The sequence below is a fragment of the Mytilus trossulus genome, chromosome 13, assembly GCF_036588685.1.
Source record: "Mytilus trossulus isolate FHL-02 chromosome 13, PNRI_Mtr1.1.1.hap1, whole genome shotgun sequence".
Taxonomy (NCBI): Eukaryota; Metazoa; Mollusca; class Bivalvia; order Mytilida; family Mytilidae; genus Mytilus; species Mytilus trossulus.
In genome coordinates, this window is record NC_086385.1 from 46,870,669 (window position 1) to 46,883,888 (window position 13,220).

A 13,220-nucleotide genomic window follows, 5' to 3' on the forward strand; every position below is an offset into this window, starting at 1 on the left:
CGCACCATGTCACCGCGCGGTCGCAGAGTCAATATAGAAAACTGAAAAGTGCGCAGAATTTAGAATTCAGAGCAAAAACTGGTTGCATCAGAGTTTAATGACAGACTCCTTTGCAGGCTTGAAAAATGACGTATTAAAAAATCAGAGTAAAAATGTCGTTAAATTATAGAAGGCGAAAAACAGATGCCGTTTTTTTTTTTGTTATCTGCTCTGTATGCAATATCCATTGTTTAATTTCGGTTCACATTTTTATTCAATGTTTTAGAATTAATTCACGACCTTTTTGTCTTGTATCTCAAGCTCTGAGCCTTTTCAAGTTTGTCCGTGGAATACTTTTCAGAGACAATTTAAGTATAATTAACGACTTTTTTGTCTTGTATCTCAAGCTCTTAGCCTTTTTAAGTTTGTCCGTGGAATACTTTTCAGAGACAATTTAAGTATATATAGGTGATTTAATCATAGAGCTATAGAGACGTAGAAATGCTCAGTAAGTGGGTCACCTTGCATTAAGTCGGATCAACACTGAGTAATAAATTTCACAAATACGAACATGTCAAATGCAGGAATATTAATGTAAGTGTGTGCCAAAGGCACTTGACGTTCTATCAATATTAATTAAATAGAAGCAATTGGAAGGAAATAGTGTCAATGTATAACGTATTGTGCTAATGATAGGAGAAATTCCGTACTGCCATTTGTATACCACAAAGATAATAAAATTATATCATAAGACATAGTTTCAAAGGTATTAATTTTAGGAGACTGCTATGTAGATACAATAAAAAAAATGCCAAAAACATCTGAGCAACTAGATTTTACGGAAGCGTATTAGCGCCACACATTTTTTTTTTTTTTTTTCCTATGTTTGCGTTATAACGCAAACATTTTTCAAATGGTTTTAAGGGAATGACTAATTTATAGTTTTTATATACTGTTTTACACACAAGCTTTTTTAACATTTGAAGGTATTGCATATATACTTACAAATTTACGTGTTTTACTCATTGTTGAAGGCAGTACGATAATCTATCGTGGGTTACTCTTTTTTGGACGATCAATGCATTCGAATGGGGACATATAGTTGGACACCCCTTTTATCCTGGGTTGGGAACCCCCCTTTTCAAAAATTTCTGGATCCGCCCCTGGGCCAATAAAATGAAGATTAGTTAATACTTGCATGATTTTTGGTATAATATCACATTACTTTAATGAAAATCGTAAATGTACAGATCTACAAAATACTAGAAAATTACACTCATATATCAGACATGCACATGTTTGAATTGTAAATTTCATGAGTTGCCTTCATCATGAAATGCTAAAAGCCAAATATTTGAAAGACAAGACAAAAAAAGAACTAAGCTAAATGATAAAAAGGACCAAAAATCAGTGACTAAGAGCCAAACCCAACTTAGATCAATTTTTGATGTCTGTCACATGAAACATATGTTAGGATTGGCAGCGGGTTTACAAATTCTTGATAAGCTTAGTAGACACTCCCATAAGTTTGAAAAAAAACAGGTATTCAAGTACCCAACTTGATCTTTAATTTGAATGTTATCAAATATATTCGATACATAAGGCATGTTGGTGACATAATAAAAGAACCCGGATATGAAAAAAACTAATCGTACATTGATAAAGACAGTCTCATTTCAGGGTAGTTAAGGATGTTTCTTATTATGTGTAACACACCCTGGTAATCTAGAGTTAGAAAACCTCATTTGGTTAATAATATTTAGATATATTGCGCATGCGTAGATCATGTTTATATCTAACTCTGTAAATGTAAAGCTAGTGGAACTAATTAAACAGATTTAGAAAATGAATTTTATAAAAATAAGTCCAATCTTACCATCATAGTCCATCATATCTATCCAAGCATGAATCTTAAAGTTAATTTACCAGGAAGCTCCGAAGGATCATACAATGCATCTTATTAAAGAAGATGCTTTAAATATTTAAAAAGATATTTTAATATTTTTCTTCCAATTAACATAATCACGTATTGGTTTGAGAACGACAATTTATATTATATTTGATATTTCCGCTATCCTTTATCTTGATTTGGTTTTTCGTTTTTTAAGGTAATCAATCTAAAAATCTAGGCCTTGGATTTATAAATACTCTTTGCATATCGAGCCTTACCACGCTTTCTCAATTGAACAATGCTTAACACTTGAAATTAAATATATATTCTAAATTTAAAGAAAAAAACACTTTTATATCTCTGCTAGCAATTCAAATGTTATTCATAATCTAAAATTTCCTTAAAATTCTGTTGTACACGTCCATCATGATGGATTGCTGGTTAAAGGAAGAGAAACTGAAAGTGAGAACATGCTTTTGTGTGCACCTATCCTAAGACTAATAAGACCCGTTGTTCAGTGGTTGTTGATGTGGTTCAAATATGTTTCTCGGTTTTTTTTTTGTTTTTTTTTTGTTTTGGTTAGACCGTTGTTTTTTCCTGTTTGCAATGTTTAAACTTTTACACTAGTCATTATAGGGCCCTTTGTAGCTAGCTTGCTGTTAAGTGTGACCCAATGCTCCGTGTTTACCTATTTTATACTTTTACAAATTGTGGCTTGAATGGAGATTTGTCTCACTGGCTTTCATTAACTGGGAGTAATTTTTATTTCGGTGGTTCATGTCTTTTGAATTATGTTAATTGTTTTTTTCTCGGTCTCGTAACGATCTTTTGAGTTGAGCCAAGTGCAACTGTTTTAAATAGTGGCACAATGTTTAACCCCGCCAAATTCTTTATCTGCCTGTCCAAAGTCAGGAGCTGTTGTACAGTTGTTGTCGTTGGTTCATATCTATCATTGGTTAATAAATGTCATATTTGTTTTGTCACAAATAAGACCGTTGGTTTTCTTGTTAGGGTTTGATTTTTCATGGCGGGGCCGATTATACGATATAGGATTTTCTCATTGTCAAAGGCCGATAAGTGAACTGTAGTTGCAGAATTTGCTTACTACCACTTTATTCTAAATCGGAAGGATAGTTGTAATAGCCAATCAAACTAATTTTCATACACTGTAAAAATCGTGCTTAGAATTTAAACACTTGTGATACAAGTTTAGATCTTAACGTGTTTAGGATTGTGTTTAATTTCTAAACACATTTTTCAGTAAGCACATAATATTTAAACATGATGTGAATTTAAACACGTTAAAAACAGAAAGTGTATAGATATTAAACACCTTTTTCTAAGCTAAACACGATTTTAAACACAATCCTAAACACATTGTACTGAGATACGTTTAGATCTAAACATGTAAAAAAAAGTGCACAAAAGATGTGCTTAGAATTGTGTTAAGGGTCAAAACACCATTTTTACAGTGTATATAAGTCAAGGTTTCTCCAATTGAGATACAATACGCTTTCAAGTGCTGTATAAGGTCACTTGAATTTGCATTAGTTATTGTTCTTGAATGGGGAAAACATTTTAATTCCCCTATTACAAGTTTGTCCTTGACTCCATAAAAATGTTCCGTAGAACTAATTAAAAATGTTGATGACTGGTAATTAATGTCAATGGTTTTCCTGTTGTTTTTGTTATATATTCTGAATGATAGGTTGTAAATACTGATCAGAAACTCATATTACTACAGCAGTACAAGTTCTTTATATGTTGTGATGTTACACTACTATAGTATTGTTTCAGAAAAGGGTGAAGGTTGGTACCTATTAAAACGTTTAAACCCGCTGCACATGTTTGAACCTGTCCAAAGACAGGAATTTGATGTTTAGTAGTAGTCTTTTAATTGTTGATTTGTCTCATAAGTGTTTCTCGTTTCTCGTTTTTTTTATAGAGATTAGACTCGTGGTTTTCCCGTTTGAATGGTTTTACGCTAGTCATTTTTCTGAGCCTTTAATAGCTTGCTGTTCGGTGTGAACCAATGCTCCGTCTTGAAGACCGTACTTTGACCTATACTGGTTTACTTTTATAAATTGTTATTTTGATGGAGAGTTGTCTCATTGGCACTCATACCACATCTTCTTAAATATATCATCCGTTTTTTACTAAATGCTAATGTTGTCTTTTAGCTTGAGGTTTCAGAATGATTTTCGGGATTTTTTTGTACAAACTGTTAATTTTCTTCCTATGTTGGACAATGCTATTTTTCAATTTAGGTCTCGTACTAGACAAGAATATGCGTTTCTGTTTTCTTCATTCAATTTTACCCATTCTTCTCTATTTCTTTTATTTTAGCATCCATTATTCTATTTTCTCAGACTTATTTTTGTTGTCCAATTTTTTTATTTTTTTTCTCTATTCTGTAAACTTTATCTTTACCCTTATGAACATAAATTTAGATGAGCACCTTTTTGGGTAATTCTGTTGTTGTTTTTTTATTTTTTTTATTTGATATTATTCTTAATATTTCGATCTTTTGCTACTCTTAATATATTGGTGTAAACGTTGATATCTGTTTGTTTCTTCTTTTTTGTAATGTCATTGTTTCCACTTATATTTTATCAATGAGAAAAACACGAAAATCTTATGCATCTGCATAGATTTGTTAAAACATGGAAGAAGTGAAATGAAAAAGTCAATATGATATTGGTTAAAGATATAGGTGCAGGCTGGTGCGATCAAGGACAATTAAGCTTTCTACTTATATATGATGAAATCTTTATTATAGATCACTGTTAGGACTGGTCAACAGTAAATTAAGTCCGATTTGTTCGGGTTATGGTTAGGGTAAGGGTTAAGGTTAAGGTTTAGATTTAGGGTTAGGGTTTGGGTAAAGGTTCTAATAAAATTATAAATTTACTCTAAATATCGTATATAATGATGTAATATATATGCATGTATTTCAGGCTTTGAGGCAATGACCTTTGTTATATTGTCAAAGTCGTATATAAAGTCATGTTTAGAAGTCAAATTATTTAGGATATGAAGATTAATGGGCGTAAAAAACATTTTTTTATTCTTAAAACAAGGTTAACAAAATGTTCAACATTGTGAAACAGAGCAAATTAAAACATAAGACATTATGCCCTATATAGTAATACATGTAGCTAACTATATGGTATGGGTTTTGCTCATCGGTGACAAAAACAATTATCATTAAAAAGTATGATCTAGTAATAAAATTGATAATGGAAATGGGGAACGTATCAAAGAGACAACAACTCGACCATAGAAAAAAAAACAACAGGAGAAGGTCACCAACAGGTCTTCAATGTAACGAGAAATTCCCGCACCCAGAGGCGTCCTTCAGCTGGCCCTTAAACAAATATATACTAGTTCAGTGATAATGAACGCCATACTAATTTCCAAATTGTTCACAAGAAACTAAAATTTAAATAATACAAGACTAACAAAGACCAGAGGCTCCTGACTTGGGACAGGCGCAAAAATACGGCGGGGTTAAACATGTTTATGAGATCACAACCCTCCCCCTATACTTCTAGCCAATGTAGAAAAAGCTTTCATACTATACGGTATTGGTTTTGCTCATCTGACAGCGAAGGTTGTGCAAAGCAAATAAAAAAAAACACCAGATAGTAATAGCTGACTATGCGGTATGGGTTTTGGTGAAAATTGTACAGAGCAAATTAAAACATTCATTTAACAGTATGATTTAGTATGGGTGACCGATAGAGGCGAATATCCTCTTTTTTTTAGCGTTTGGTGGATAGTTTCTAATTGGCAATCATACCACATCTTCTTATTTTGTATTATATCGTATTTTGTATGTAACGTTGAATTAGTAACTAGTTATTACATTTTTCTTAAATAGAAAGATAAAATATTCTTAAACGAAAAAAAAAAAACATGTTTTGTTATGTAATTTTTTTCTTCATATTTCTTGTATTATATATATTGTTTATTCTAAAAACCAATACAGTTTAGAGTATTTTAACCCCACCATATTTTTTTCATGTGACTGTTCCAAGTCAGCAGACTGTCGTTAAGTGATTGTCCTTGGTTCATGTTTGTCATATTTGTTTTTCATTCTTTGTTTGTTATAGATTAGACCATACGTGGCGGATACAACGGGTATAAGTAGAGGGCGTACACCATCTATGATATTTTTGATCGCCCTATGAAAAAAAATCACATGTCTCACGATTATAGTATAAAATCGTCCGTTTTTTTTTTGGCATCGCTCCTCTCTGAAGTATATAATACGTATTCTAATGCAACAACGTTCGTAACCGGTCAATTTGATTGGATAACGTCACTTTCTTACATGGCATCAATTGACAATTGATGCTATGGGACGTACGCGCAAGTGCATGCAGACGGCATATGACAGATTTTGAATACATGTTTTAACGTTGCTTTCTGTCAGTTTCATTAGAATGGAGATAACAATATTGTATTTTAAGCTCCGACGTTTACACTGAGTCATCCTTTTAGTCCGACCGAAGAAGCCCAATACGTACTGTTTATGAAATACAGAAGTCAGTTCACAATCAAAGTATTTGAGTTTCAGTTCGTCGTTTTAGTTAGTTGATAACCTCATAAATTTAGAAATGACCAGTTTATGAGATTAAAAACCTATTGTTTTCGCCGGAGAACGTATACATACACTTGATAAATGTTGTGTACATCTATATGTAGGTCTGCTTACGAGAAAGTTATGGTAAAAGGTTGTTGGGGTGGTTTATGGTGATATGAATTCATATTTCATCTTGCAAAGACATTGCGTTCCCTTTGTTTACTTATTATATTCCACAAAATTTATGTAAACATTTGACAGATAGATGCAAATGAGAAAGTGCAGGTACGGTTTGAAACAAAAACTTGTGAATATAAAACAGAAGATGTGGTATGATTACTAACGAGACAACTCTCCACAAGAGACCAAAATGAAACAGAAATTGACAACTATAGGTCACCGTAAGACCTTCAACAATAACAAAGCCCATACCGCATAGAAAGCTATAAAAGACCCCGAAATGACAATGTAAAACAATTCAAACGAGAAAAATCCTTAATTTAAGACGCATATTTATACGATTATTTATACATACATCTGTTATTATTTTATCAATTAAGTTTACAGATAACATAGATTTTATAAGATGTGGTATAAGTGCCAATGAGACAACTCTCCATCCAACTCACAATTTGTAAAAGTAAACCATTATAGGTCAAATTACGGTCTTCAATACGAAGCCTTGCCTCACACGAAACAGCAAGCTATAAAGTACCCGTAAAATTCAAACGGGAAAACCAACGGTCTTTTGCTATATAAGAAACGAGAAACACTTATGAACACCATCAACAAACAACCACTAGATATACTGACCATCAGGTTCTTGACTTTTTTCAGGTGCAAACAAATGCAGCGGGTTTAAACGTTTTAATAGGTACCAACCTTCACCCTTATCTGAAACAATAGTGTAACACTCTGACAGCCTGATTGCTTTTCATAAGTTTAATGTTGAATTATTATGTTATATTCTAAGGAAATTACGGGCATTACTACATTACAATATATTAATAAATTTATTTTTAGATAATCAAATAAGGAGATGTGGCTCGCCAACGAGACAAATATCCACCAGACTGTCCAGTCTGAGAGTTCAAATGAAGTGAACACAATAAGTTATAGAACACTCGCCAAACGGCTTTCGACAATGAGAAAAACACCTTCCGTATAGTCAACTACTGCTATAAAACTGTATAGTCAGCTACTGCTATAAAACCGTATAGTCAGCTACTGCTACATGTATAAAACCGTATAGTCAGCTACTGCTATAAATACGTATAGTCAGCTACTGCTATAAAACCGTATAGTCAGCTACTGCTATAAAACTGTATAGTCAGCTACTGCTTTAAAACCGTAGAGTCAGCTACTGCTATAAAACCGTATAGTCAGCTACTGCTATAAATACGTATAGTCAGCTAATGCTATAAATACGTATAGTCAGCTACTGCTATAAAACCGTATAGTCAGCTACTGCTATAAAACCGTATAGTCAGCTACTGCTATAAAACCGTATAGTCAGCTACTGCTATAAAACTGAATAGTCAGCTACTGCTTTAAAACCGTAGAGTCAGCTACTGCTATAAAACCGTATAGTCAGCTACTGCTATAAATACGTATAGTCAGCTTCTGCTATAAAACCGTATAGTCAGCTACTGCTATAAAACCGTATAGTCAGCTACTGTTATAAAACCGTATAGTCAGCTACTGTTATAAAACCGTATAGTCAGCTACTGCTATAAAACCGTATAGTCAGCTACTGCTATAAATACGTATAGTCAGCTACTGCTATAAAACCGTATAGTCAGCTACTGCTATAAAACTGTATAGTCAGCTACTGCTATAAAACCGTATAGTCAGCTACTGCTATAAAACCGTATAGTCAGCTACTGCTATAAAACCGTATAGTCAGCTACTGCTATAAAAGCGTATAGTCCGCTACTGCTATAAATACGTATAGTCAGCTACTGCTATAAAAGCGTATAGTCAGCTACTGCTATAAATACGTAAAGTCAGCTACTGCTATAAAACCGTATAGTCAGCTACTGCTATAAAACCGTATAGTCAGCTACTGCTATAAAACCGTATAGTCAGCTACTGCTATAAAACTGTATAGTCAGCTACTGCTTTAAATACGTATAGTCAGCTACTGCTATAAAACCGTATAGTCAGCTACTGCTATAAAACCGTATAGTCAGCTACTGCTATAAAACCGTATAGTCAGCTACTGCTATAAATACGTATAGTCAGCTACTGCTATAAAAGCGTATAGTCAGCTACTGCTATAAAACCGTATAGTCAGCTACTGCTATAAAAGCGTATATTCAGCTACTGCTATAAATACGTATAGTCAGTTACTGCTATAAAACCGTATAGTCAGCTGCTGCTATACATACGTATAGTCAGCTACTGCTATAAATACGTATAGTCAGCTACTGCTATAAAACCGTATAGTCAGCTACTGCTATAAAACCGTATAGTCAGCTACTGCTGTAAAGCCGTATAGTCAGCTACTGCTATAAAACCGTATAGTCAGCTACTGCTATAAAACTGTATAGTCAGCTACTGCTTTAAAAGGTCCTGATAATCATGAAAAATGTGAAATGATTAATCCAAACAAGATAACTAACAGCCTGATTCATGATAATACAATATACCGAAAACTAACACGACAAACACGAACTATTGAATTCCAGTGACTTGTATAGGAAATAATTTGTCAGAGACAAGTCCACGTGTTTTAACCTAAGACATTTGTGCAACAGCAAAACTCTTAATTACTACTATGTTTTACTTGCAAAAGGGATAATGTTTTCATAAGTCTACAAGGACCTTTAAAACTGTTGTTATAAGGGACATTTTTTTTCTACACGAACAAAGCGGGCGTGGCTGTGTATTTTTTACAACCCAAAAAGCTAAACGAACGGCTCCTTTTCTCCAGGTATTTTAATGGAAGAAGACAGATTTTCAAGTGTTAATAATAAAAGGTCAATGATGAACCACGTAGTAACACTAATAAATCAAGATGAAGTTAGCACGTTTTGGATAACTTTCGTACAACGATGTATTGTTTGAAGATTGAAATTTGAAAATAGATACCAATTAGTCCCATAAAGGTTAAACATATAAATGATTTGTTTCCTTATTGGAACCTTTTTTTTATGTTACAATGTAATTCTGGTGTTGCTAATTGCTGTAGACCGTTTAGAAGATATAGGAAGATGTGGTGTGAGTGCCAATGAGACAACTCTCCATCCAAATAACAATTTTAAAAGTAAACCGTTTAGTGTCCATATAACAGCTTATATCCTTAAAACCAAACGGTCTGCCTTTTTCTGTTCATGGGGTTTATTGTTACAAGGAGGGCCCGGGTTAAATTAAATTGTTGGTCAATGCAAAAACACGAATTAACCCTAAAACAATCAACAAGAGATATGTTGTGGTCAACATTTGGCCGTCAATGATATACTTTGTCTATACATGAAAAGATGTAAATAAATCTTAACGATCAACTTAAACATTGCTGTGGTTGATATTAAATTTGACACAAAAGAATAATTTGACATTTAAAGGTTTGGTTAATGAAAGGAGGTCATATAAGTAGGAGAGAGCTCATACAACCCCCTTGGTTAATTTCAGATGTTTGGTAGTCGATCATCTTTGTTATATCAGTTAAATGTTTCCAAAATATTTGGTGCTGCATCCAAAATATAGTAATATTAACCTATTACATGTATGTACATGTCTGTTTATGTTGCTAAACCAGTTTTTTTCATAATAAAAGAACTATTAAAAAAATGTCATACAAGTTGGAGGTTTAGCTAGCTATAAAACTAGGTTTAGCCTATCATTCTAATCGGAAAATGTACGTATCAAATCAGGAATATGACAGATGTGTTTCATACGTTCTGTCGCTTGATAAAGTTTCATTTTATCAGAATTTATGGACTTCCCATTTTTATGCCCCATTTATGGGCATTATGTTTTCTGGTCTGTGAGTCCGTTCGTCCGTCTGTTCGCTCGTCCGTTCGTCTCGCTTTATGTTAAAGTTTTGGTTAAAGTTTTTGGTCAAGGTAGTTTTTGATGAAGTTAAAGTCCAATAAAATTGAAACTTAGTACACATGTTCCTTATGGTACGATCTTTCTAGTTATAATGCCAAATTAGAGTTTTTACCCCATTTTTACGGTCCAATGGACATCGAAAATGATAATGCGGATGGGGCATCTGTGTACTTGGGACACATTCTTGTTTTAAATTATCTTGGCGTTCAGTATTTCTTTTTTTATACTTTTGTGATTTCATTGTTTTCCATCTTCAGCTCAGTGTCAAAATACCAAATGTTCCGGAAGGGTCAACTACAATCATATCATGGCGACTCAATAACTCCGTGTCCCTTCCTTTTCTTACATATAAGAGTTGTACAACATCTGTTAAACAATACCAGTATAACTATATATGTTAGACAAAACCAGTTTCACTATATCTGTTAGACAAAACCAGTATAGCTATGTCTGTTAGACAAAACCAGTATAGCTATGTATGTTAGACAAAACCAGTATAACTATATCTGTTAGACAAAACTAGTATAGCTATGTCTGTTAGACAAAACCAGTATAGCTATGTATGTTAGACAAAACCAGTATAACTATATCTGTTAGACAAAACCAGTATAGCTATGTCTGTTAGACAAAACCAGTATAACTATATCTGTTAGACAAAACCAGTATAGCTATGTCTGTTATACAAAACCAGTATAGCTATATCTGTTAGACAAAACCAGTATAGCTATGTCTGTTAGACAAAACCAGTATAGCTATATCTGTTAGACAAAACCAGTATAGCTTTGTCTGTTAGACAAAACCAGTATAGATATGTCTGTTAGACAAAACCAGTATAACCATATCTGTTGGCAAAACCAGTATAACTTTATCTGTTAGACAAAACCAGTATAGCTATATCTGTTAGACAAAACAAGTATAGCTATATCTGTTAGACAAAACCAGTATAAATATATCTGTTGGACAAAACCAGTATAACTATATCTGTTAGACAACGCAAGTATAACTATATCTGTACGACAACGCCAGTATAACTATATCTGTTAGACAAAACCAGTATAGCTATATCTGTTAGACAAAACCAGTATAACTATATCTGTTAGACAACGCAAGTATAACTATATCTGTACGACAACGCCAGTATAACTATATCTGTTAGACAAAACCAGTATAGCTTCATCTGTTAGACAAAAACCAGTATAAATATATCTGTTAGACAAAACCAGTATAGCTATATCTGTTAGACAAAACCAGTATAACTATTTCTGTTAGACAAAACCAGTATAACTACATCTGTTAGACAACGCCAGTATAACTATATATGTTAGACAAAACCAGTTTAACTATATCTGTTAGGCGAATTTCAAACATGTTTAACTGTGTCTGTTAGACGAAACTAGTAAAACTGTATCTGTTAGACAAAACCAGTTTTACTACATATGTTACACGAAAACGGTATAATCATTTATCTGTGAAAAGAAACCAGTTGAACTATATCTGTTAGACAAAACCAGTTTAACTGTATCTGTTAGACGAAACGAGTTTAACTATATATGTTAGACGAAAACACTATAATTGTATTTGTTAGACAAAAAAAGTTTAACTATATCTGTTAGACAAAATCAGTCTAACTGCATCTGTTAAACGAAACATGTATAACTTTATCTGTGAGATGAAAGCAGTATAACTTTATCTGTTAGACGAAACCAGTTGAACTATAATATTTAGACAAAATCAGTTTAACTATTATAATTAAACAAAACTAGTTTAACTATTATAGTTAGACAAAACCAGTTTAACTATATCTGTGTGACAAAACCAGTTTAACTATTTTAGTTAGACAAAACCAGTTTAACTATTATAGTTCGACAACACAAGTATAGCTTTATCTGTTAGACAAATAAGTAACCAGTTTAACTATTCTAGTTTAGGTGGTAGTCTGTCTAACTCAAGATAAAAACTAATAAAACCTACAATAAATCTAAATATATGGTAAGAATTTAAATTTTGTCATGTGACAAATTTCTTGGTCAGGTGACCTATATATAAATATAAATATACACCTTGACAATGTGACATTAAGGTAGATAAATGGTCTATGTGTCTTAATGAGATATATATAAATGTAATTATGTTCATAATTTAATTCTTTTACATAGTGTTCATTTTGGAGTAAGACTTGAGGAAATTTTACCTGTTCAGGTAGGAGAATTATTTACGATACACAAGCCGAAACTAAAATAACGGAAATTTAATAAAAACATCCACGTGGAGTAAAAATAACAAAATAAATTGATAAAAAAGTATTTTTATTTCTTTAATGACACATAATTTTATGAATAATTTATAACAACATAGAAAAAAAGTAGCGTAAAGAAAATCACAATACAAAAATAACAGATTTCCGACGACTTAAAGAATTTTAACTACTTTTCTTTCATTCTTTTTACGTTAAACAGTGCGTGATAGTGATTTAGTTAAATGCGGAAAAGGCCGCTTCTCTCTATTTATAAATGAGAAAGAATAATATGAAATTTAAATACCCATTTCTATAAGACTTGGTTCTACAAGACTGCCTTTGAATTCATTCAGAAATAAGTATACACCGTAATAACATATATAAATAAATAAACATTTTAGCACGTGACTGGGCAATAATATTGTTAATAAATTTGTGTTTAAAAATGCAAATAAAATAAAGATTGTACG

At 32.5% G+C, this 13,220-nt stretch overlaps 1 protein-coding gene across 2 annotated transcripts in view; it reads left to right on the top strand.

Moving 5' to 3' along the window:
- The first annotated feature begins 12,593 nt into the window (after positions 1-12,593).
- LOC134695156 (electroneutral sodium bicarbonate exchanger 1-like) overlaps positions 12,594-13,220 on the top strand; it is a 50,153-nt gene continuing 49,526 nt past the window's right edge. Inside the window, exon 1 of one of the 2 annotated variants that reach the window (XM_063556356.1) lies at positions 12,594-12,713. The gene's annotated coding sequence lies outside the window, so the exon portion shown is untranslated. The remainder of the gene's footprint in view (positions 12,714-13,220) is intronic. The other variant, XM_063556358.1, reaches the window with a different exon arrangement.